Genomic DNA, 27810 nt, shown 5'->3' on the forward strand with positions numbered 1-27810 from the left:
TTATAAATAAATACACTTAAGTGAAAAAGGCAAGTCAGGGATCCCTGGGTGGCGCAGCGGTTTGGCGCCTGCCTTTGGCCCAGGGCGCGATCCTGGAGACCCGGGATCGAATCCCACGTCGGGCTCCCGGTGCATGGAGCCTGCTTCTCTCTCTGCCTGTGTCTCTGCCCCTCTCTCTCTCTCTGTGACTATCATGAATAAATAAATAAAATCTTTAAAAAAAAAAAAAAAGGCAAGTCAATTTGAGGAAAAATATTGGATAGCTGTCCAAGTTCTATTTTGGATAAGGCAAGACTCACAAGTTTGGTAGAAAAATGTCTGAAATCTGGTACAGTGTTGTAGTGAGTGTTAAGTGGCATAGCATTGGTTGATAGAGCAAATTCTTTCTGTATTAGCCAATGGAAGTAAAGAGTTGGGAGCTATCCTCCAAACAATACCCTGAACAAGTGAGTCTCAATAGCTTGTGCAATTCTATGCAGGTGTGTGTGTGTGTGTGTGTGTGTGTGTGTGTGTGTGTGTGTGCCTGGTAGCTTCTGGCACTGGACACTTTCCTCAGTTCTCTGGTTCTTTTCTGACCTACAGTACTCTCAGCCTTCCAGTCACTGAGAAGTAGAAAGTGTATGCTAATACATTTCGCCGGGAAGATGAGTATAAACACCTTCAAAGTACACATGTGCCAAACCCGTGGGTAGATCCAGGGTATAAATAAAATACATAAAGGGAAGAATCCTCTCTTTTTCTGCTTGAAAAGGACTCTGTTATAGAGTTTGTTCTTTCATTGCTTGCTGATTCCATTTAAATAGCCCATATGTTTTTGGAACTTAGAATAAGGCCAAATGACACGCTGTATTTAGGGCGCTGGTCTTTAGGAATGGAAAAGGATTTGTGTAAGTTTTGAAAAGCATTATGAATAATGAAGGAACCACAAGCCCATTAAGTTGGTTGTTACTGTAACCTTTGGACTTGAACAATTCATAACAGCCCCAGTTCATAACCATAGCAAAATTCAGAATTATTCAAGCTTTCTACATAACAGGAACTTAGCTTGTTCCAATGATAAACAGACACACATGAAGGAAAATTCCTCTGACCTTCTCTTCACCTCTTCCTCAGAGGCCTAATTGCCTTAAGAAGTAGTGTCAAAACAGAACACATACCTTCATTCTCTGTAGTTTGGATGAGCAGGATGGTGAATGTTTTCCTTTTAAGTAAACCAGAATATCTTTAAATTGTTGCATAATGATAAGCCAAATATTGTTAACAGTTTAAAAGATCAACTAGCATCTTTCTAAATACAGAAAAATTAAACCTAAGTCTTGGTGGGACAATAAATACAGTTGTCTTTCGACAAATGTTCAAAATGAAAAAAAGTTTATTTTGAAGGATGGCCAAAATAATTGCTTCAATAGTAGTGAGATATATTGATTTTGTGTGTGTGTGTATGTGTGTGTGTGTGTGTAGAGAGATTTTTTTTTTTTTTTTGGTAAGAGTGTAGAAAAATAAACTCTGATTTACTTCGTTTAGGAAATATAGCAATATCTACCAAAATTTAAGTTGTGGATACTAACCCAGTTATCTTCTAATTCTAATAATTTACTTTATTTATGCCTAACCAAATGTAGAACAGTATATGTACATGATAAAGTTAGAGCATGTTTATAACAACAGCATTAAAAAAACTGGGAACAGATATCTGTCAGCAACAGACTAGATAAACCAGCTGTTGTATAGCCATTCCTTTAATACTATGCAACTGTAAAAACTAGCAACCAAAGCAACAACAACAACAACAAAAAACAGTAAATACATATGTAAGCACATAGAAAGATTTCATGATCTAATACATTAACAAACAATTACAATGTCTTAAAATAAGCAAACCACTATATATATATATATATATATACACACACACACACATATTCATCTTTATTTCTTTGTATTGCTTATATTTTATAAATACAAAATCATCTGGAATGTTATTCGCCAAAAAGTTAGCATCAGTGAAGAGTTACCGTTATGATTCATGGGAAGTGAAGGCCATGGGAGAGTGATTGCAGAATAGAACATGAGAGAATAGTTTGTAGCTTTTGGGAGATACTTATGTGAACTCCTAGATATATTGTGTAAGACTTTGACAGAGGTTGGAAATCTTTATCAGCAAAGTAGGGAGGAAACACCCATGATTTGGGAGTTGCTTAAATGTGACTACATGCATTATATAAATCCTAAAAAATGTGAGTTACAATTTTGTTTTTAACATTTTTCATTTAGTTGTTTGATATCAAATAACATATGTAGGAATTACATGAAAAGGTCTGTACAAGAGTTAAGTTTGAGGAGGTATGTTCACCCACAGGGCATTCAAACATTGAGACTAATACTAATAAGCATTTGTATAAAGCTTGATGACTGACATAATTTGTCCACACAGCAGTGTTTTATTCATAGTCAAATGTCATGAAGTTAACACATCTACTTCGTTAGTGTAATGCCATGTTAGATACATCAACTATGAGTGGAAAATTTATGGAAATGAAAGGAGATATATGTATTTAATAATTTTGACTTGAGTAGTAGATTGAAATGAGTTAACCAAATTGTTCTACTGTATTATGGATCAAGACCAGGAAGATAAACTTTAGTCATACACTAACATTTAAAGCAGAAAGAGTCAATGAATGAATGTGAGCTTTATGATACAAACACAATTTTGAAAAGTACAAAGCATGGCGACATAAAAGTCCTCTGGTAAAAATGATAACACAAGTTTTTCTTTCAAATATCTGTAAGTCACAATCTATACTGTTATTTTAAAAATAAAAACAAGTGCCATTCCAAATGTAAAACAAGATTTTTCTGGTTTAGTGGTTTTAAGTCTACTATTCTATAGAGAAGTGGCCTTCATTTTGAGAAAATAGTGTGTAAAGACCCACTAAAGTGTTTGAATTCATTTTCATGTTTGAATCAGATATTTCAAAACAGAAGATATAAAGGAGGAAGTAGAAGGAAAGAGGAAGAGGAAAATAGGTGGGAGGTTGTTTTCAAGAATATCAAAGAACCATTTCAATATCTATTGTAAATGTTTATTTCAAATTGAAAGTGGTATAGAGAGGAAGTTTATAAAGAATTCAGAGGAAAGAACTGATTCAACCCAAGAGTTTCCTTAGTCTTACCAAATACAATCCTCCCTCCTCCTCTTCCTCCTCCTCCTCCTCCTCTTCCTCCTCCTCCTCCTCCTCCTCCTCCTCCTCCTCCTCCTCCTCCTCCTCCTCCTCCTCCTCCTCCTCCTCCTCCTCCTCCTCTTCTTCTTCTTCTTCTTCTTCTTCTTCTTCTTCTTCTTCTTCTTCTTCTTTGCATACAATGTTATTTTAGGAATTCTGTTTCCTTTTTTAAAAATAGGAATTAAAAGCAATACAATTTAGAAGTTACTGACTTCTTAAATTTCTCCTAATCCATAGAAATTCTCTTTAGAGGAAAGGACTCTATAACTAGTATCGTTCAATATTTGTTTCTTAAGGAAAAGACCAAGTAATAGCAACAAAAGTAAAACTGATTGTCAATTTTACTCGAATGCTTCCAGCAAAATGAGCTTTGTCCCTATCTAGGTAACATCAAATCAACTGATAATTTAAGTAAATTCTAGTAACAAAACAAAGTAGTTGTTCTACTAAATAACCAGAATTGAAGAAAGGAAATAATTAAATTAGTAGAAATTTCATTCAACCCAATTGATTGAATAGTTTTATTTAGATGACCTGGTAATCTTGGTTCACTCTAATAACATAACATTTTACTCTAGTCATAATTAGAGAATGAAAAGGTAAAAAACAAAAACAAAAACAAACCCTCAGAAGTAAAAATAAAAATAGTTCACACCAGGCAAATAGTACTATGGTGAATTTCTGGAGGAGTGTGTAAGTTCTCTTGTAGAGTAGGAATGAAACCATATATTGAATATTTTTCCAAATAGGCCTTTAGTATTTGGAAATAGTTTTTTGAAATAGAAAATGTGATAATTTCCTATAAAAATAAATTTGATCAATATCTCTAATTTTTATGATTAGATAATGTGTTGCTCATGTGGCTTTTTCCTGATATAAACACAGAGAATGAAGGAAGCCCTTATAGTCACTTGCCCTGATATTTAGTAGACTCACTGACTGACAACCTGATCCAAAACCCAGTTACAGTGCCATGTGGGAATCTCTACCAAGGGAATAATTTTTGTTCCAGTCTCATTAAACTTCTTTATCACCTTTCATCTTTCCTTTAAATACAGAGTAGTAATAGGATATTTTTATTCCTGTCCATTTTGTGTTTTCTTTCTTTTTGTTTTCATATAAAATAATTATTCAAATAGATGAATATGGTGGCTGGTTTGTAAAGTCAATATACAATTTATTTGGATTTCTGGGATTCAAAAAACTCTAGTGTATCTCTGATACACTAGTTGATATTATTAGTTGATAAAGTGTTTAACAGACTTATCTCAGTCTAAGAAAAGTGCTTTCAAAGCTTTAAAACATCACCACACTTTTCTTTTTATAATTTTTAAGTTTTTAAAAATTTAAATTGAATTTAATTATCGTATAGTGCATTATTAGTTTCAGAGGTAGAATTTAATGATTTATCAGTTGCATATAACACCCAGTGCTCATTCCATTACATGCTCTCCTTAATGCCCATCACCTAATTACCCCATTCCCCCACAAACTCCCCTCTAGCAACATTAAGTTTATTTCCTATAGTTGAGTCTTTTACAATTTGTCTCCGTCTCTGTTTTTGTCTTATTTTTCTTTCCTTTTCACTATGTTCATCTGTTTTATTTCTTACATTCCACATATGAATGAAATCATATGATGTCTTTCTCTGACTTATTTTGCTTAGCATAATACCCTCTAGTTCCATCTACATCATTGCAAATGGCAAGATTTCACTCTCCTTGATGGCTAAGTAATATTCCAATATAGACATCTTCTTTATCCATTCATCTTTTAATGGATATCTCGGCTCTTTCCATAGTTTGATTATTATGGACATTGCTGCTATAAACATTGGGGTGTATGTGTCCCTTCAAATAACTATTTGTATCCTTTGGATAAATACCTAATAATGTAACTGGTGGGTCGTAGGGTAGTTCTGTTTTTAACTTTAATCTCCATACTGTTTTCCAGAGTGGCTATACCACTTTGCATTCCCTCCAACAGTGTAAGAGTTCCTCTTTCTCCTTATCCTTGCCAATACCTGTTGTTTCCTGAGTTTTAAATTTAGCCATTCTGACCAGTGTGAGGTGGTATCTCATTAGGGTTTTGATTTGTATTTCCTTGATGCCAAGTGATGTGGAGCATTTTTTCATGTGTCTGTTGGCCATTTGTATATCTTCTTTGGAAAAATGTCTATTTCTGTCTTCTGGACATTTCTTAACTGGATTACTTGGTTTTGAGGTGTTGAGTTTGTCTTTATAGATTTTGGATACTAGCCTTTTATCTGATAAGACATTTGCAAATATCTTCTTCCATCCCATAGGTTGTCTTTCAGTTCTCTTGACTGTTTCCTTTGCTGTGCAGAAGTTTTTTTTTTTTATCTTGATGTCCCATTAGATCATTTTTGCTTTTGTTTCCCTTGCCTTTGGAGAAATGTCTAACAAGAGGTTGCTGTGGCTGAGGTCAAGGAGGTTGCTGCCTGTGTTCTCCTCTAGGATTTTGATAAATTACTGTCTCACATTTAAATCTTTCATCCATTTTGAGTTTATTTTAGTGTATGGTGTGAAAAAGTGGTTCAATTTCATTTTACATGTGGCTGTCCAATTTTCCCAACACCATTTGTCAAAGAGTCTTTTTTTACAGTGGATATTCTTTTCTGCTTTGTTGAAGATAAGTTGACCACAGAATTGAGGATTCATTTATTGGTTCTCTATTCTGTTCCATGGATCCATGTGTCTGTTTTTGTGCCACTACCATACTGTTTTAATGACTACAGCTTTGTAATACAACTAGAAGTCTGGAATTGTGATGCCTCCAGCTTTGGTTTTCTATTACCACACTTTTCTGTCCTCGTTATATCAACTATTTACTTTGAACAAGCCTTCAAAGAACACCTCTTATCTTTCATAAATGTTCTAAAGGCAAGGAAGATATAGATAAAAGTCTGTACTCTCAAGGAACACACAGACTAGAGAAGGCTGATGTGTATCATATCATATAATATAGATTGATGCCATGAGATATGTGGTATGATAAAAACATGAATAGGATATATTACAACTTAATAATTGACATAGAACATTGAGATACTAAAATATGTTGTGGAGATTTTCTGGAAGTTCCAAGTGAACAGATTAAACTTTTCCTCCTTTATCCAGAAAACCAGAAATTTGGGACACATGTCCATGATTAGAAATAGATCTCTGATATACTTTACAAATGTTGACTATTTCACACATAATTTTAGTTCTCTAAGGCTGTGTATGAAGAATAATTATTATGCTTGGTACTAATATGAGAGGACAGTATTTTCTCAACAGAACTTCACCTTATTTTTTAATTAAATTATTTTACCTAAGAGATTCCTATAGTACATACTATGTTATGCAGTTATATGTATTATATATTATATTTAGTATATTAGCTCAGCTCAGTTGGCTAGAATATGGTTATCACAGTAGAGGTTTCTAATTTTTCTTATTATCCATTCTACCATTTTTTCCTTTTGTGATGGACCCTCCCTGCATGATCACCCAGCTATATTCCCTATTACTGAGCATCCCTTCCAACTTCTTATAACTAAGTTGTTTCCAGTGAGATATGAGTAGAAATGAGTATAACTTTCAGGTCTTGACCTTAAAAATAATTTATCTTGGTCACCTTTTTTTCCCCTCTTTGTCTTTTCGCGTTAGCTGTTCTTGCAAAAGGCAAGAACAGGAAATTTTTTTCAACCTGATATAGAAGCTACATGATAAAGAAAGCACTGTCAATCTGCTAGCTTGAGTCCTGGATTACCATGTCAAAGCTGCTCATTAACTATTTTGTCCTGCAGAGTCATCTGAGAGAGAAAAAGACACATCTGCCTTCTTCAAGGCACTATATTTTCTGTCTCTGTTATGAAGTTTCTTCTCTCTCCAGACTCATACTGGTGATCATGACAAGGTTTGCAGTTCCAGTGTAACACAGCCAATGGTTTTCACACAGGAACAACTATTTCAAACATATGTCATAAAAGGAACACATTTTTCAAAGAAACTGGGCAGGGTTGAGGGCAGATGGATGGAGAAAGTGCAGATACATCAGACTGAAATGATCACCAGAACTGGAAAAATAATGATGAATCACATGAATTGTTTTTGTTCCCACTTTTCCTCTACCTCCCACTCCCAAACCTTCATTAACTCCAAGCTCAACATTTGGAAATTGAGTATGTGGAAAATGGGCCATCAAAACAATATTCTAATTGGAATTTGAGACTGGTTTATGACTCTTAAATACACTGATAATGGCCCATGGGATATAGAGTAAGCACCCTATGAGTGATGGAACACTTAGTGTACATGTATCAAAAAACACTGATATGCTTTTCTTGCGCTGTGAGTAAAACCTACAAACAGGGGCACAGCTGGTCAGCAACTTGGTCATTTGGACTTTCCATTCTGAAAAAAAAAAAAATCCTTACTCATTTTCACTTCTTGCCTCCTACAAACTACATTTGGATTTTACACTTTAGACTATGACATCTCACTTCTAAAAACTAAAATGTAAAGGTTTGGGCGGTATTATTCATCAGCTTGTTTAAAAATGTATTTGAATTCATATTTATAGCATCATGCAAATATAAATATCATGAAGCAAGAATAAACACTGTGCCTTAAAGTGTTTCATTCCAAGAGTGTGTGGAAACCTTTAGAAGTGGGCAATAGAAAAAAATCACACTGCCTGATTTTATTTATCATCTACCCCTCGAAGAGTGGGCAGACTAGAAAATTTGTGCATTTCTTCAGAAGTCAGCTTCATCTGGAAATAGGACAAGGTGTGAAACTGAGAGTAAAGTCTCAAAGTAATGTGGTTGACAGTGGAATATGAATTAGTGTAATGTAGATTATTTTTCCCTTAGTTCACAGAACCTTCAGCACTACCAAAAAATGCATAATAGGATTCCCTCCAAATATAAAGTTGATCTTCAATTCATGACATTTCAGAGTCGATTACCATGATACCAAGATGGTATCTGGGTTACAAATGCCAACGTTAGTCTTTCAGTACCAAAATATGGACTTAGCAGAGGTTGAACTGAGAGCCTAAAAATTCAGGCCTTGGGATGCTCAGCATTTCTGCAAAACTTGAATGGCAGTGTGTGCTTTGACGGATTAATGTTGACTTTAACTAAATCAGAGAAATTGTATTTGAATATAATTGAGCAAAGCACGGAAAGTAAATTATACTGCTTAAGAAGAGAGTGTGTTCTTAGATCTGGATAATTTATCAGTGGTTTTACGGGCATAAAAAATGTCTGATAAGGAATAGGACTATTTTCATAGTAAAAGAAGTACTTGGTAGTAACTCTTTAAAAGAGACTTCTCTATCAATTTCGAAGAAATACACTTAACAGCAAAAAGAAAATACTCTTGTATTACTTAATAAGGTTTACCTGAAACAAATTTCTTTTATTTCTCCATCAATATTGTCATTCTTCCATCCTGGAATGACTTAAAAATTATGGAGTGATTTACTTAAAATTCAGAATTTTACTAAAGTTAGAATTTTAAAATTTAGTTTTCTTTTTTTAGTTTTCCCTTTTTTTTCCAGTATAATTGAGGTGGTAGAATAAGAAAAGAAACACAAAGTGGTACTGTATTTAGAAATTATCTTTTGAAAACATTTCTTCTTTTTCATAACAAATGTTCTGAAAGGGTCACCGTATAAAACTATAAGGGAGGAGTTGTAAAACAACTATAACAACTAACAACTAACTATAAAAGTTAGTAGTGGGTGTAATTTATTGATCCAAAATGACTGCCTAGTTTTGAGAAACAATTTACTTCCATTTGGTCTGAACAGAGTATCAGGGATGATAAACAAATAGGCCTATTTGACGGGGAGGACCGATAGCAAAAGAAATTAATACACCCAGAGATTGAATGATAAGTACACTTCTCCCTTGATAGTACATTTTTCCAAAGAATTCAATAATGTTTATAATGACCATCTTTACTTAGAAACCCCTTTATCAAGATGGCAGGAACTCAGCCTGAATTAAATATACATCATTTATGTCTCTTAATTTTAGTCAAATTCTTATTATTTTAACACAGAATCATCCTTCGTTGGCTTGCCCCAAAGGACAGGAAAGGAAAATGTAAAATACAATGTGTATTTATCATGATATGAAATAGCCAAATTTATTTTTATTTGGATTTTTTTTGAAACCTACACATGTATCACCATCAAATGCAAGAATAAAATATTCTTGAAACTTATTAAAGGACAGATAAGTCATTCAGTCCAGGAAGCTAGGGATGAAAAATATTAGGACAGAGCCATATTTTTCCCCTAATAAATAAAAATTTAACATGGCTCTAGGATGTTTTCTGCCTGATTAATGAGCACAATATATTATGAAAAAGAGTTGAGCTCCAGGTATTTCAAGAACTACAAATACCTTAAGATTGAAAACATTTAGTGTATAGTGTATATTTAACAACATACTCTAGTTTGTATATCACCAACTGATAATGGACTATTCAGCTCATATATTCTATTAATTTGCCCCCCCTCCCCAAAACTGAACTCTCCTTTCTAAAAGAGATAGCTTCTACTCCTGTCCTCATATTACTACTGTTACCACCTCTTTCCTATTTTTCTGGATTGGAATTATCAAGTCATATTTGATTCCAAGTTTCCTCATTCACCTTTTTCATCCACACAGCAATTTACAAAAGTCTATAAATTTCCTTTGCATGCTGTATTTCTCTCCTTTCCATTTCAACTTCCATTAGGTTTAGAATCTTAAAATCTCACCCTTAAACTCATACCAATACCTCCCAAGCTTCTGTCTTTGTGTCTAATATCTTTCTCTTTAAAGATACTCTGTATATTGTTGCAAAATTATTTTTCCTTAAATACTATTTTCATCATATTACTTAGGTGTTTGATAATGTGGAGACTCTATAGCCCTGAATATTAGGCTTCCTAACTCTGTGACAGTGAATATTTATTGTCACTCTCTGGCTTCACTTCCAAGTGGGAAAATGAAGGTGTTGGACAAGTCATTTTCAAAGTTTGCTCTATCACGCATGTTGATTATGTGATCCTATGAGCAACCTGTTCCTCCCACTATCTACAGCAGCAGTTCTCAAATACGGCTGTACAAGAGTCACCTACTATACTGTTATTTTCCATTTGAGCTCTCCCATACATTCTTCATCCTTCTCTATCCTTTCTTGTGCCCCAGAATAACCACCCCCAGAGTGTGCCATCTGGGTTCCCTAGCCCATTGGCTTCTCGCAGGATTTGGCCAATGGGAGACGTTGACAGAACACCAGTGGACAGGAGCAGAGTGGCAAAATATTTTTACTTAGTCTTGTTCTGTTTGGGAATCACATCTCCAGCAGTAGTTTTGTCCTTCTGTGACAGCAGCTCCTACCAGAAGGCCAAATGGATTCCAGATGTTACTAATATCTGGCTACCTTCTCCTTAACTCTGAGTTTGTTGCATTAACCTTGCTCACACTTTTGCAAATTGTCTCTTCATTAGAGCATCCTCATTTAAATCATTTTTCTGGGATCCTGATCAGTACATGTGAAGAGATTTTTTTTCTTATTACCAATGCTCAGACCTCACACCAGATCATTAGAATCAGAAAACTTGAGTATGGAGCCCAAGCAGAAGTAATTTACAAAAGTTCTTCCTGATAGATTATAAAGTCCAAACATTTTATATCTTATTCAAAGCCATATGTAATCTGATGCCAACTAATCTTTTCAATTTTTTCCATATTTTGCAAATAGTACAGATAAAACAACCTCTCACAACACAGTTTGGCCAGTTAATAATTTTGCCAGTAGGCTAATTTAAAGAATCATCAACAAGCATAAATAAATATAACATATACTAGATACAGTGCTTACATGCTAAAAAAAAAAATGCTTCCCAAATGGATCAGTAATCATAGTCAGGAGGTATTACTGGCACAAAAACTTCTGTAAAGAAGTGACTTTAACTTTAATGAAATATAGTAAGGGCAGATCATTCAAGGTATCATATGCTTCTTAGTTATATCCTACTTGTGAAACGCAAGAACTCAAACCATCATTTACTAGTTTTCTAGCCAGATTTGTTTCTCTTTTCATTTGGTCAGTCATTAAGAAGTCTCACATTTGACTTGCATATTGTCTCACTTACCTTGATTATCATTGGTTTACATGTTAACAAACAAAGAAATGGACAAATAAGTTGGTATGTAGGGTGAGGAGAAAATATATCACTGTTCTTCAATTACTCAGGAACTGGTGGTATTTGGAGTGAACAAACAGTGGCTCATGCCTTTAGTTATTTACAGTTCTAGGATTCTAGGATGCTTTCAAATCTTGACTGACAGATAACGTTTTCCCTTGTGCCTGTCATAAAGGCTTATTTCAACTCCTCTAATCCCAGCTTGGTGGCCACTGTTAACTGCTGTTGGGAAGTGGTTTCAAATCAGTAGGTCTACCCAATCTTTTGGGGATAGAGCCATTTATTCAATAGTTAGAATGCCAACCACAACCAACCAGAAGAGCATAAATTTGATGTCTGGAGCTGGTCATTAAAACAGAGCTTTACTGGATGTGGTCTTTAGTTGAGTTAGTAATAACACTGGTAAAATGAAATGATAAATGTGGCAGTTATATAATTTATTTACTCCAGATCTGTATACAGAATAGCTCCTTGAGGATTTAAAGTTTGATTGAATTATGTTCTGGCACCATTACCCCTATCTGTGTTCAGTTTCCTGTGGGGCAGAGAATACAATGGTGATGACCACTATGAGTAATTTACCTGAAGCCCAGTGGTTAATATCACTCACTGTTGTTCTTCTATTGTTCACAAATAGAATGGATCTTGGCCAAAGAGCTCTGTCACTTTAATTTCAGTGTCTAAAAGAAGAGGCGAATGAATGTCAGTTTTAGTTGGATATTCTGACAGAAGAACTGATTCTTCCAGTTAGTGGGATACATTTTAGGGAGGTCATCTCTTGCATAAAGGGGAATAATATGATAATATTTGATTAATTAGGCTTTAAATATTTCATCTTAGTTTGGTCAAGTGTAAAAATGGGCAACACTTCTCAGGAAAAGAATTACTTTGTTTTGTTTTTAAAAGATTTTATTTATTCATGCGAGACACAGACTGAGAGAGAGGCAGAGACACAGGCAGAGGGAGAAGCAGGCTCTTCTCAGGGAGCCCGACTCAGGACTCTATCCCGGATCCCGGGATCATGACCTGAGCCAAAAGCAGATGCCCAACCGCTGAGCCACCCAGGCGTCCCGGAAAAGAATACTTGGATTCATAAAGAATCTTTCCTCCAATATGAACTTTGTAGTGTTTTTGTTTTTGTTTTTATTTACTAGGATGTATTGAGTTGCCATTAGTACCCAGTGGTGACCCAGCCAGTGACTCCGAGGTCTTTAAAACATTGTTTGATGATTTCGTATTCGTCTAGTTGTAGCCAGATAAGGGGTGGTGGGGGCGGTGGGGAGCTGTATTTTCTCTCCAATCACCTCCAAGGTCCAAACTTCAGTGTTTAAGTAAGGTTGTACCCTGTGGAAAGATACTTCCTTCATGCTAGACTTACTGTTCAATATACAGGAAGATTATAAAGCCATGTAAGTGAACAGTGAGGGGAGAAAAAAGCCATTTTTCCCAATCAATCAGAATGTATGTTTATACTCCAACCAAGACACTTGAGCTGCCTTAGAATGAAACAAAATCTCGGCAGGTATTGTGGATCTTGGAAGGGACTGTGAGAGTATGTCATTAGAAAACCATTTTTTTTCTTCACTCTTTGAATTCTTTAACCAAAAAGAAAAAAGAAAAAAAAAGACTTTGGCAGAGAGAATAATGGTATGTCTTCTAAACACTAAAAAATTCTCTCAGAGGCCTTTCCAAGATGTTTTGGATGGCTCTCTGCCTCTCGCTCTCTGGCAGCCCCCTCTTCCATCAGTGTTTGCAGAAGGTCAATAAAGCCCGTGCCGGCGGGTGCTGTGGAGTGCATATGTGAGAAAACCTGCTGTTGTTGCGGTAAATGTAGTGTCCACAAATTCATTAGGAATGCATTTGTTCCTGGAAGTGCTAGCTATTCCGGTAACTGGCTGCCGCCAATGTTTTTAACCATATTCTCCACTTCTCTGCAGACGTTACAGGGCAGAAAACCAGGCTTCTGTTCTCACTGCCTGCATCAATTTGTAGTTTGTTACTTGATCGGCTCGTTTTACCTTTCGTCTAGTGTAAAGGGCAGTCTGGGACACTGTAGTTATGTCTGGGGCCTTCTTATTAGACTTTATGATGAAAAGGGACTCTCTGGGGTAACGAAAACTATGAATCTACTTATTCGGCTCTAAAGAAAATACCAGGCGTAAGGAAGAGCTGAAAAATTGTAGGCAGTGTGAAAATTGGAGGAAAATAACTTCTACCTTCCAGATTTTCTTATGTACAATAGAAAATGTACATACACACACATATATAGTGATTCCATTAGCACATTAATAGTGATTTTATTAAGGATTCTTTTTCTCTCTGAGAAAATAGAAAATACCTCCATTCTTTCTAAACAACACTCTTGTAAGCTAGCTTTCAGAATATCGATAATATGAATATTACCTATAATCTAGAAGGAGAAATTTGGAAAAGGCAAAATGTATTGTGTGCTAAAAATGGCCAGGAGTGTATGGACATTTACCCCAAATCAAACAGTGCTATTTTTTAACCTGATCTGACAGCCAAGATGATGGGGGAAAACACTAAATAAAAATGGGACCCCTGCCTTTTTCCCCGAAAACACCTCTGGTCTGGCTCTCTTGAAGTAATGTCACCTTAAGGGGGTGACAACACTGAACTTCCTGTGATAACAGTATCTGACACAACACGGGTTCAGCTTACTTGTAACTGGCACATTAGAACCTATGAAGAGTGCGAGGCCCTTCCATCACGAATGCAACACATCTGTCCAGGAAATACACTTCATCGCGCCAAAATGCTTTTAGTGTATCTGCCCCCCTGAACGCCCTCTCAAGCTACAATTCCCTGTCAGCAAGTACCTTGTCATTCCTTCCCTTTTATGTTGATGAAAGCTTTGATCTATTACGCCAATATTGCATACTTTCCAGTCTCCCAGAAACTTACTACTCAGTAATATGCATAGGAGACCATGCTCTGTTACTTAGACAGCCAGTCTCAGCTAGGAGCATCAGCCCTTGCAGAAAAGCAGTCGCTAGATGGTCAGACCTTTTAATGTGGCCCAGGTTCCACTTTGGAGAAGGGGAAAAAGAAAAAGAACAAAAGGCCAATGATAAGTAAGATTACATGCTAGAGAAGATGATGTGCTACTTTTCAAGAGAGCCAAGAGGAATGAGTCAAGGAGGGATCTGACTTGCTTTATTCTCTCCAACTTAGTGAGTTTTGACTATATCCATAGAGTTCAGGTTAGGGTAAGTCAGAGCTGGAAATCCCCTGGGGTTCCACTTGTATTAGCAGTAGCAGCAGAACCTCAGAATGAAGCCTAGGTGACCCCTACCCCCATTCTTGAGAAAATCATAAAAGTCCAGGTTGTCTCTATGTTTTTAGTTACTCGGGCATTCACATGTACATCGTATTCACAGTTGCTCTCAAAAGGTAACTGAATTCTTAAGTTCAAGAGTTGAGGGGTTAGCTAGCACAATTAGAAGAGATCCACTGGAAGGGATCCAGGTCAGAACAATTCTGGGCTGCATTTATGTTCACCAGATTCAGGAGTGTCCTAAGTTTTAGAAAATCATTTAGCCTACCACAGTTGATTTCTTTTGATAGTTTCTAGATGAACAGGGTATCATTAGCCTTCGAGAATTTATGCTTACCATGAGCCAGCCACCGTGTTTGGTGCTGAAGTTACAGAGCAAGTAATAACCAGCACATCTGATACTGCTGACTTCATGCCAGGCAATGTTCTAAGCATTTTTAAAATACTACCTCATTCAGTCTTCTCGTTGATCTTCAGAGGAAAGTATTACTATTATACCAATTTCATAGGTGAGGAGACTGATGTGGAGAGGTTGAACAACCTGCTCTAGGTTACAGAAGTATTAGGTGGTGAGCAATGCTTCAAACTAGGCAGCCTAGCTGCACTTATAGGCTCCACTGGGCTCTCACATCCCATGATCATCAAACACAAACAGAAACACTGTCAGTTAAATGACCACCACGGTCACAGTACATTGATGATAAAATCAAGGAGACAACCCATCCACTTCTGAGTCCCTGACCACTTGTGGTTAGGCCTCTGAAACACAGCCAAATGAGAGCTGAGAAATGTCTATCAGCTCTTCAACAGCCCAAGCTTTGCTGGACAAAATCCAGCCCTTTGAATGTGGCTTTTTTTTTTAGGTTAATTATTTAATCTTTTGTTCTTGAACTATTCAAGGAAAACAAAATGAAGTCTCACATTCTGAATTCAGTATCTGAGATCCTATATTTTATATCCAGAACCCACTCAAAAGAAAGATATCTTTGAAAGCAGCACTAAAGTTTCATCAGCACTTTTTCTTTTCTGATACGATGGCACACTGAAGAAACCTGCTTTATTATAGAACTCCAACAGTTATAAAAGTTTTAAGCCAGAGTCCTCGGTGGCTGTTTCTCAATGAATAATACAGGATTTGCAATAGACCTTTTAGCCTCTATGTCCCAGGCATTGTGAGAGGAGGATAATAAATCCCATGGCATAGGTATAATTCAGATTTTTCGACTCCATATTCATATGATTGTTTAATATTTATTGACAAGCACTATTTGTTGGAGACCCAAGTCGGCCAAACATTTAAAGTAATTTCCCTCAGCAGAAATTCCAGTTTATAAAAATAACTTGGCAAATAATTTGTAAGTGATGTTCTTGAGTGATCGGCATGCCATCTAAGGAAATGTTGAAGTCAGTGTGCTATTTTAAAGAAGGAGCACACAAAAGTTTCCAATACAATTTATTATGAGACAAAGTCGTAGGTGGAAAAAATCATTAATATTATTCTTCGGGTGGATATAACAGATCAAAAAGCACTCCATTTAAAACATGTCACTGCAAGAGTGACTTTATTATTCATTTTGGCTTCTGAGTCATGTGTTCAAGCTTTGTAACCTTTTGGTTTAAAAAAACTGCCATTTACATTGTAGTTTGGGAGCGGTTTTTAATAGTTTGTGAAAGGAAGAGAAATGAAAAATTAAGTCACTGCCTCTATCATAAAGTAAGACCTAGCCCATTTTCTTTTTTTTTTTTTTTTTTAAATTAACATGGGTTTATTCTGCCTCTGCTCAACTTTAATTTTTTTTATTTTTTTATTTATGATAGTCACACACAGAGAGAGAGAGGCAGAGACACAGGCAGAGGGAGAAGCAGGCTCCCTGCACAGGGAGCCCGAACGTGGGATTCGATCCCGGGTCTCCGGGATCACGCCCTGGGCCAAAGGCAGGCGCCAAACCGCTGCGCCACCCAGGGATCCCAGCCCATTTTCTTTTTTGATGTAACTCTAATTATTTCATCTATTTAACTCAGATGTGTATAAATACCTATATAACTAGATAGATAGTTGTATAATCTCTAGCTATACAAATCAGTTACTCTGCAGGGTACTATTACAGTCACTGCAGGTCGAATAAGGCACAACTTCAGATTTTATGAAATTTACAACTCAGTAGAAAAAAGAAGAGTTATGTCAGTGTCATTCTTGTAAGTGTGTGATAATTAGGCTGATAATATCAGCTATATATTTGAAGAATTCAAAAGAAAGAGCAATCTGAGACACCTAAATGCTTCAGGGAGAGACTGCATCTGAGATGGGCCCCTAGCAATGGGCCTGGACAGAGGTCCCTGGAAAGAGGAAAACTGGCCAGTAGCTGAGAGATGACCCAAAAGCCAAAAATTAAGCATGGCATCAATAGGGAAAATAGTTGAGAGATAAATTTATTAGGAACAGAGTGCCTTAAAAAGGCTAAGACTAAAAAAAAAAAAAAAAAAAAAAAAAAAAAAAAAAAAAGGCTAAGGCTAGAAAAGTTGGTTAAACATTAGAATGTGTCTTTGAGCTTGTAGTTCATCTAATATGGTAAAGACTTTGAGGAAGGGTGATTGAGTTACTGTAGTTACCCTTTATGTAAGTATGTTACCCAGTGATTTGCAAGATGGACAAACTAGAATAAAGACTAGAGACAGCAAAGTGCAATCAGGAGAGAGAGGAAGGAGAAGGTAATATGATAAATCCACAGGACCTAAGAGGGCAAAGAAGGAATGGGGCAAGAGAGAGGATTTGTGATTCACTGTTAAGGAAGAATTTCAAAACTCCATCATCTGATTGGATTAAACCTGTGTTAAGAACTTTGAATTTCTGCAACTCTTTTTCAAACCTTGATGAACAGGAGAAACATCTCAAAAAGAAGTACTGATGCAAAAAAAAAAAGATAACCCTAATAGTAAGCATCTATCTGAGGCTGTAGGCAGTTGAATACACGTGAGGCTGTTAAGAGAACCTCTCAAAACCACACAGCATATTCACCAAAGTAGACCTGCAGCTCGAAATCACCGGAGCAGATGCATTTTCTACGACCAGGACTACTACTAAAAATATCCCCTAGGTGTTGTTTTTTTTTTTTCTTTTGTTTTTTGGGTTTTTTTTTTTGCTCCAGATGAAAGTGCTACTTGTGGGTGAATTTGAGCTTTCAAGTTGAAGGTGCTACTCTTGTTACTTAGATGTGTTCTTCTTATTTGAGAGTGTTACTTCCTGCGGCATGAGTGTCCCTGTGATAACAATAACTCATTCTTTGACCCCTCACAGAGATTGGTGGGGAAGAGTCTAAGAGCCAAGACCGACAAGGCTCAGGGCTTTCTAAGTGAAGGTCATAGAGGGTGCAGCATTTTGTTACAGCGCTCTCGTAGTAGTCTCAGTGGAACAGAGCGCTGTGGTCACTTAATGCTGTCACTCCGACAGCTCAGTTCTGTGTTCTGATTCCAGTTTAGCACAGTGCAAGTGCAGGAGATTTTGTATTCCCCAGACCTGTACTCTAATTTCATTTAGTTGTGTTGCTTACAAACGCATTTAACCTAAAGGGTGGAGAAATTTCTACTTTATAAATCTAGGCTTCATTCATTTTATCATAGATCGTTATTTGGTTATATAAATTTAAACTGAATTTTTGGCAACTACCAAAATGGACATTAAGAGGTAGAACTACGTCTTAATTTCTCTCTTGCTATCTCACTAATTATTAGTAACAGTTAATTTCACATATCACATTGGTAATAAATTTGATGATTCCAGTGATTCAAAAATGTGTTTAGGCACCTGTTGCATACCAAGCATGTAGCCAGCCCTGAGGACTCACAAGAAATGCAAAAAACAATTTTATCCTCAAGAGATTTATTGTCAAGGCACAGAAATAGAAAAACATATCTTTTCTGAAAATCTCTGTCCACAACTTCGAGAAGCTATCTATGAAGTGTTCACTGATGCCTTAAGACAGTGTAGGTTACCTTGTAACATAAACTCATGGATGAACTTTCTAAATATTATTTATTTGAGTACTTTGGATAGCTTTTAGCCAGGCTTCTAATCCTTAATTTATTTGCTCTCAGAAATCCTCACAAAATTGAAACATCAGTTCCTGAACAGTTGTTTCTGGAGTTTTCATGTTCCCATTGATATTACAGGGGGATAAATGATAATAGAAGGAAGGGGCAAAGCTGACCAGATATTATGTATCTGAAGAAGATACTCTGCTTTGAACATGACGTGAATTAAGAAAGTGGTTGCAATTCTTATTATTTTAATAGTATTTTGTAAATACAGAGTTCCTTATTAGGGAGTAAAAATTGCTCTTCACAACTAACATTATTATGATGAGAACTCAAGATAGCTCCAGCAAAAGAATGGTTATATTGAACTCTATGAGTCCAAAAATAGAATGTAGCTAGACCTCTTTCTTAAGAGTTTACTTTCTGGACCTTGTTTTTCTGGTATTTCTGTCCATACCTACAGACTCTAACGTTACTGCACTCAGAGGTCATATTTTTATTACTATTTATCTGTAATTTAGTATCTTCTCATTAATGGGTGTAAGTCATTATGAAATACTTTTCTCCCCTATTTTACAAAGAATTAGAGCTGAAGATATTAAATGATTTTGGAATCAGAAAGTGATTTTATTATTGTTCTCCATACATTGCCTTTTAATGTACTATGATAAGTGCTCCTGGATAATAACTTGGGCATAACTTAGATTTCTAGTCACTTTAACTTATAAGAACACCTACATGATGATGATGATGATGATGATGATGATTACAATGACAATGATCACAGAAAGATAGAGGACAGTTAGCTAGCTATTTAGATAGATGAGTACTGGACCCTTGAAAGTCTAGCCTCTACAAAATAAAAGTGTCAGACTTGTATGCTATTCATGGCTCTTTTCCTCACTCCCATAAGTACTAGGTTTCCTGCAAAGATAATGAAGTTAAGCTTCAGGACCCCCTTACAGACCTTGTACCTAACATCATATTTGTAATTCTGGGTTCTTTTTATTTTTTATTTATTTTTTTAATAAATTTATTTTTTATTGGTGCTCAATTTACCAACATACAGAATAACACCCAGCGCTCATCCCGTCAAGCGTCCCCCTCAGTGCCCGTCACCCATTCACCCCCACCCCCCGCTCTCCTCTCCTTCCACCACCCCTAGTTCATTTCCCAGAGTTAGCAGTCTTTACATTCTGTCTCCCTTTCTGATATTTCCCACACATTTCTTCTCCCTTCCCTTATATTCCCTTTCACTATTATTTATATTCCCCAAATGAATGAGAACATATAATGTTTGTCCTTCTCCGACTGACTTACTTCACTCAGCATAATACCCTCCAGTTCCATCCACGTTGAAGCAAATGGTGGGTATTTGTCATTTCTAATGGCTGAGTAATATTCCATTGTATACATAAACCACATCTTCTTTATCCACTCATCTTTCAATGGACACCGAGGCTCCTTCCACAGTTTGGCTATTGTGGCCATTGCTGCTAGAAACATCGGGGTTCAGGTGTCCCGGTGTTTCATTGCATCTGTATCTTTGGGGTAAATCCCCAACAGTGCAATTGCTGGGTCGTAGGGCAGGTCTATTTTTAACTCTTTGAGGAACCTCCACACAGTTTTCCAGAGTGGCTGCACCAGTTCACATTCCCACCAACAGTGTAGGAGGGTTCCCTTTTCTCTGCATCCTCTCCAACATTTGTGGTTTCCTGCCTTGTTAATTTTCCCCATTCTCACTGGTGTGAGGTGGTATCTCATTGTGGTTTTGATTTGTATTTCCCTGATGGCAAGTGATGCAGAGCATATTCTCATGTGCATGTTGGCCATGTCTATGTCTTCCTCTGTGAGATTTCTGCTCATGTCTATTGCCCATTTCATGATTGGATTGTTTCTTTGGTGTTGAGTTTAATAAGTTCTTTATAGATCTTGGAAACTAGCCCTTTATCTGATATGTCATTTGCAAATATCTTCTCCCATTCTGTAGGTTGTCTTTTAGTTTTGTTGACTGTATCCTTTGCTGTGCAAAAGCTTCTTATCTTTTTTTTTTTTTAAAGCTTCTTATCTTGATGAAGTCACAATAGTTCATTTTTGCTTTTGTTTCTTTTGCCTTTGTGGATGTATCTTGCAAGTTCAAATTCAAAGAGTGTTGCCTGTGTTCTCCTCTAGGATTTTGATGGAATCTTGTCTCACATTTAGATCTTTCATCCATTTTGAGTTTATCTTTGTGTATGGTGAAAGAGAGTGGTCTCGTTTCATTCTTCTGCATGTGGATGTCCAGTTTTCCCAGCACCGTCTATTGAAGAGACTGTCTTTCTTCCAATGGATAGTCTTTCCTCCTTTATCAGATATTAGTCGACCATAAAGTTCAGGGTCCACTTCTGGGTTCTCTATTCTGTTCCATTGATCTATGTGTCTGTTTTTGTGCCAGTACCACACTGTCTTGATGACCACAGCTTTGTAGTACAACCTGAAATCTGGCATTGTGATGCCCCCAGATATGGTTTTCTTTTTTAAAAGTCCCCTGGCTATTCGGGGTCTTTTCTGATTCCACACAAATCTTAAAATAATTTGTTCTAACTCTTTGAAGAAAGCCCATGGTATATTGATAGGGATTGCATTAAACGTGTAAGTTGCCCTGGGTAACATTGACATTTTCACAATATTAATTCTGCCAATCCATGAGCATGGAATATTTTTCCATCTCTTTGTGTCTTCCTCAATTTCTTTCAGAAGTGTTCGATAGTTTTTAGGGTATAGACCCTTTACTCTTTGGTTAGGTTTATTCCTAGGTATCTTATGCTTTTGGGTGCAATTGTAAATGGGATTGACTCCTTAATTTCTCTTTCTTCAGTCTCATTGTTAGTGTATAGAAATGCCATTGATTTCTTTTTAAAGAGGATTTCCCTAATGGTATAAACCCTTCAAAACCTGCATTCCATTCTCATAGATATTTAGGCCCGAAGGACATGTGGCCTGAAGGATAGGTAAGAGCTCATCTACCCTTTGATTTCCTTCTTCTCCCTTACTTGTTTCTACCCTCCCTACCCCCCCCCCCCCAGAGTTAGGGCAGAAGAAGGGATTAGAAGAAGCACTTAATAGCAATTGTTGGTGGTTCCTTCTTGGCAATGGGCACCTCTCTGAGGCAAACATGTAAATGCTGACCCTCTCTTTTGGAAGGCTTAACTGACATGGACAGTGCTCTCTCTAGATGACCTCATATGACTTCCTACAAACCATCTTTCCCATGGGTCCTGGCCCCTGCAGTCCACACCACAGCCTCTTCCTTCTCACAGCTGTCAGACTAGCCGCCCAGGTAAAGGACCTCTAGATAGCAAAAATTGGGTCACCTAATAAGGGATCCACCCATCTCACATGAATTCTACATAGCCTTGCCTAATAGCAGTGGTAGAGGATGTATTACTGCCACCCTTCCTTTCTTTGCCATCTCTCCAAATGTGTTCTGTCTACTCAGATAATATCAAGGGGAGATTAGCCAGTCTGCTGGCTAATACTTAGGGGATGGTATTTGGTAGCCATTTGTTTTTTAGACTACAATGTTGTTTATCAATTATCAGCCTTGAAGTCTTAACTAAAATACTGAGAGAATGGAAGGAGTCTTACTCAGATGATCATTATAAGAGCTTTTATAAAATAAAAATTGTATTAAAAGGTTTATAAACCTTTTTAAAAAAACATATGGCAGAGCAGGGATCAGTTGGCAGCAGGCATGAGCCACTCACCGATTGACCCTTCTACAGACAACGAGTGCCTTCACTGTACACAGACACTCTAGCACATTTCCTGTCTACACAGACCATCCCAACTCCTTCTGTGTCTTTCTGGTATCATCTCCTGCCACTGGACTATAAAGCCCAGAAGGAGGAACTCTGTTAAATGAAACACTGTGCTTTGTTGCCTAAGGATGTAAACGATGCCAATAACTAAAATTAGAAGTATAGAAAAAGGAATAAGATGTGGGTGAAGGTGGACAACTGTCACTTTTGGTATTGAGAATGATAATGACCAGCATGTTCTTATGTAGAAAGACACACAAACAGAATGATTCATTCAGTCATTGAAAAAAATAGCTTACTGAATACTTTCTCTGTACCAGGTTCTATGCTAGCTATTACTCTCATATCATCCCCCAGTAGAACCTAAAACATTGTCTGTGGTTAACACACACACACACACACATACGTACTTCTTTCAATGGACAACAAACATCACCCTTCATATATCATCAATTGTGGACAAAAGAGCAGAACCAGACAAGTCTGTATGCGTACGGGATTTCACAAGGTACAGCATTAGAAAATGTGAATATAGTGAAACCCAACTATTTTAAATAAGTCATTCTCTGTGATTAGAGATTCATCTGAAGTTTACCTAGTGCCAAATTATTTTTCAAGAAATTTTGTTAAGAACCTACTCAGTAAATCAGAGATCAGTTCTTGAAGTATTATAATTTTGTTCATTTAACTTTATCAAGTGCCATCTATGTTGCTCACCACTCTCTTTTCAGATTTATACTGTTTGTGGCACATAGTAGGTGCTCAATAAATACCTGCAGAAAGAATGAGTGAATGAATGAGCAAATGTTATCTTCCTCCAGCAAATTCAGGATCCAGAATAAGCAAGGTTTTTTTTGGTAAAGCAGGCAGAGAGGGGCCTGACCATAACTTGCCAAGTACACTTTTTTATTTCTTGGCATACTTGCTGGTATGCACAAGGATTACATACACATTTCATACAATTCTCAGCTTCCTCTGAGGTTTGTCACTCTACATGGCAACCAAGTTTATCTTCTCTCCAAATGGACTAGTAACATTCCTGGAAAAGGTGTGAGAGTTGGGGAGAAAACACTTTTTACTAACTCCTAAGGAATGAGTACTTCTCAAACATGAAAGAATATACCTATAATTTCTGTGTTGTCTGTTTTTCTATAAATTCTATTACATGGTTTGTTCCAGCACAGATAAACTAACAATACTTAATGTAAAATCCAAAAATTAGAATAGATATAATGTGCTCAGGAAATTAGCTCAAGGCTTAAACTTAGGTTCTGATTTTTGCTTAGGAATTAATAACCCGTTGTGTTTTTTTAAGATTTTATTTATTTATTCATGAAAGACATAGAGAGAGAGGTAGAAACACAGGCAGAGGGAGGAGCAGGCTCCCTTGCGGGGGGCCTGATGCAGGACTCAATCCCAGTTTCCCAGGATCACACCTGGGGCCAAAAGCAGACACTCAACCACTGAGCCACTCAGCGTCCCAATAACCCCTTGTTTAAAAAAACATAAAATGAAGCAATATTTTAATAGCTTTCTTGGTTAATGTAATGATGCGAGACCAAGAAAAAAGTTTCATTAGGTTGAAATCTTAAATACTGAAATATTTCCTAGATCTTTTTATAGCTTGTTCTTTTTTTTAGCTTAGTATAAAAATTGTACTTCTTTTAAATGGAATTTTTCAAAAACATAACTCTACCACCACATATATAATACTTATGCCATAATGCTTTATATTTTTTAATTGTTTTATGATTATATTGTCACCAATATATGAATATAATGGGGAAAGGATAAGACAATGAGTAGCTTTCTCTTGAGGACCATGCAGCTTTCCCTTCAGTATTAGAGGTGACACTCCTTAAACTTTTACAGACTTTCTTTTCTCCTCATGAATTGGTGAATTTTCTGAAAATGAGTTGCATGATTCTCATGGTGCTTTCATAGTAATGACTTTCCAGAGTCACCATTCGGGCCTTATTGCCTAGATTGATGAAATGAAGCTTTATGCTATTTTCCTCTTCCCATGACAACTTACTAACCCTTCACCACTCCACAGACCTGCAGAATAGGATCCTACTGTTCTAAAACCTTGCCATTCACATATATAACATTATCTTTGATTTCTGAAGTAGCTTGGCTAGTGGCAACTTCCTTTAAAATGCTAGTAACAAACCACCACTTTTTTTGCCCTTTCACCTTATTGGGGCTGCAATTAAGCTATTATTCATTTAATTCAAGGATAAAAACCAAACCCACTGAATATTCAAGGTGAAAGTCCATAGTGTGCTTTTAGGATTTTTTTTAGCCTTAAATTGCTGAATGTATTAGTTTTCCATTTCATTTAGTATTTGCTAACCTAGGGAGGAAAGGGGGTGTCTCAAGATAGTTTTATAGTGACAAAGGCAAGAATATATTGACAAGGAGAGATGTTACATATGATGAAATTTGCTAACTTCATGAATATAGTCATAACTTCATTGGCTTAAATACTTAAGAAAAATAACTACTGTGTAATATACTTTTTGGTAAATACGCAAGAATGATATAAATTGTATTACTAATAAAACATTTCCGATTGTCAAACACAGTGTAAGTGTTGCAAGGGTTCCCACATTTGAACTGACACAAGTAGGTTGTCAGAAAACAATGTCCCTAATCACTCTCTATAGCTAACCAAACACATTAAGCTGCCTTTCTAATGGCATGAACAGGATTTCCCTCCTCATGACAATTATGGTTTTGAAACCAAGAAACTTTAGTTTGCCCTTCAACAAAAGTGATTTATAGGAGTTGGTGTGAGGGAAAAAAGGAACCCTACACTACCCAAAAAGGAGATGAAAACCTTGCCAGAGGCAACATTGTGACATTGCCAATGTGAGAGGGTTGTGAAATTCTGAGTATATGTTTTTGTGGTAATGTCTGAAAGTACTGGTTACTGTACTGATGTCTCGCTATCATGCGTCTCTATTTCCGGATCTACTTCCTTATAATTGCTAATGAAAACAGGGCAATGAGCAGAGAGCAGTGTATAAGTCTCTGCTTCACTTCTTCTGTTGTTTTCATTGATAGATGGCCTCTTTTGAGAGTTTCAAAATAATTCTCCTCTATCTTAAGGAAAGAAGATAAATTCCATCTTTTTCTAATGAAATAAATATATTTATTAAGGTTGTTTAGACTTTTGTCCTATACACTATTAATTTTTTTATTCCTCTAACCCTATGCATCCATTAAAACCAGTTTCTATTAATGTGTATTTTACAAATAATCAAGAAGCTAAATAACAGTAACTGAGGAAAATCAGGACAAGCCTAATAGTAGCCACACTCTAAATAGGACTATAAAATAAAAATAGAACATGTGACTCACAATACAGTACTAGTTCTTCATCTTACAGATATTCCCAGCCATCAGAGTCAGTGTGGGCTATGACACTGGTAAGTGTGGGCTAGATGGATAAAAATTTGGAGAAGAATGATAGGCTTTTTTTTCCCAGACTCTTTTCCTATTACCTCATTTACTTTGTTTATAGAATGTACAGAAAAATTTATCTACTCATTTCTTATTTGCCTTAATAGCAAGCTTTCAGTGAGCCTTAAATTAGTAACAGAACGGCCTCCCTCTCCTAATGGCATTTTAGGTTTACAAAACACATCTAGGAAACAAGCGTCTGGCTTTAGTTACTTGCTAGCTAAGTGTCGTCACCTCATGAAACAAAATTCACCAATGATTCCTGTCATGACACACTATGCATAGGACCAACCAGATAGAAAAGACAGCATCTCTGACCATGGAAGGGACACAACAGAAAGGCTGTCATGATATTTATATCCCACCTACTCAGAAGACCAATTGAGAAACTCCATATGGACTCCAGTTTGCCACTAGCCCACAGAATTGAAATTTCTTGACTGGCTTAAATTAAGAATTTTGGGATAAGTATAAAACTTTGCAGATATTTATTTTCATAATTCTAGGCAGTTTATTTTCATGTAATTCTTCTCATCCTACCCAATTCTCTTTTAGTTGACACATTAAGCAAAGGAAATGCGTTCTTAGAAAGCTCATAGAATAGAGGGCAAAGTATAATCAGAAAAAAATAAAAGAACACTGTCAAATAGCTCTAAGGTGCATTAATGAGAGAAAGGGTGTCTATAGCTAGTTTGAGACAAGAAAAAGAAGCTAGCCTACATGGAGGTAGATTGGCTGATTTGAATTATCTTAGGGGACTGAAACCCCTTCCTCTCACTTCTCAACATTGCCCAAATGGCAGGTGGTACTAGTCCAGTTCCCCAGTAAGTTCCTGTAAACAAAACTACTTATTTATAGACAGCTTCTCAGTACTGTTTTCAGGAGCTCAGTCAGACTGCAACTCAGAGTCACCTATCAACTGCAAAGAAAAATAAAGACATAAGATCCTGTCTGCAATGTTGCGTTACAACTGGAACCAGGTAATCTGACATTCCATATATTTGGAAGCCCCTCAGACTCATGATTGAGAACTGGTATAAAGAAAGAGAAAGAAACCCATAAGCCTCTGCTTTAGAAGAAAAATAAAATTGGGCTGACATCATGGAAATCTGCCAGCAGACCTAAGCAAAATTTGATGTCTCTACTTCTCCTTTCTATTCTTTTTTTCTTTTTGTTGGGCATTCATGGGAACCAGACTTGGTGGAGGAATCACTGAGCCTTGGTTGTATAGATAAATCATAAAGTGGAGAACTGAGATTACTGAAATATTGAAAGCTTCCCAAAAGTACTTTGCTATATTTATTTATACTAGTCAAATTAAAATACTAATAATTCCAATGATAATGCCTTTCTTTTAAATATATATATGTATTTAATATATACGTACATATATATTTCAATGTAATTTCATTTATTCTCATAATTCTCCTTAGGATATGTACAGAGAGATAGGTATAGATTAACCCAGCATATATTTCCAAAGGTAAATTCCTCCGCTGTTTTAATCCAGACTATTGTTATGTATAGAAACACATATGAAGCACTTAATCCATATTAGATGGATTAGCAACATGGCAGTTTTTAATGTAATGGCTGAATGATATTATTGCATGCATCCACCAACTTTTATTTATCAATTCTCAAGTTCAAGGTACCTTGTTTATTCTAAAGTAGATACAAATGCAAAAATATAATCTTCAGGAACTAAATTTTACCAAAGAAATAAAATTCAAGTTCTGTTAAAGCAGAGGTAGATTTTTCATTGCTG

General features: G+C 36.3%; 1 long non-coding RNA gene across 1 annotated transcript in view; it reads right to left on the reverse strand.

Moving 5' to 3' along the window:
• Window positions 1–5141: 5141 nt before the first annotated feature.
• Window positions 5142–27810, reverse strand: part of LOC118354253 (uncharacterized) — a 63910-nt gene continuing 41241 nt past the window's right edge. Inside the window, exons 3-4 of the long non-coding RNA XR_004814412.2 lie at window positions 12027–12124; window positions 5142–7645 (exon numbers count right to left, since the gene is read on the reverse strand). This is a non-coding gene — a long non-coding RNA (uncharacterized LOC118354253). The remainder of the gene's footprint in view (window positions 7646–12026; window positions 12125–27810) is intronic.

This window comes from Canis lupus, chromosome 3 (genome assembly GCF_003254725.2).
Source record: "Canis lupus dingo isolate Sandy chromosome 3, ASM325472v2, whole genome shotgun sequence".
NCBI classification, from domain to species: domain Eukaryota; kingdom Metazoa; phylum Chordata; class Mammalia; order Carnivora; family Canidae; genus Canis; species Canis lupus.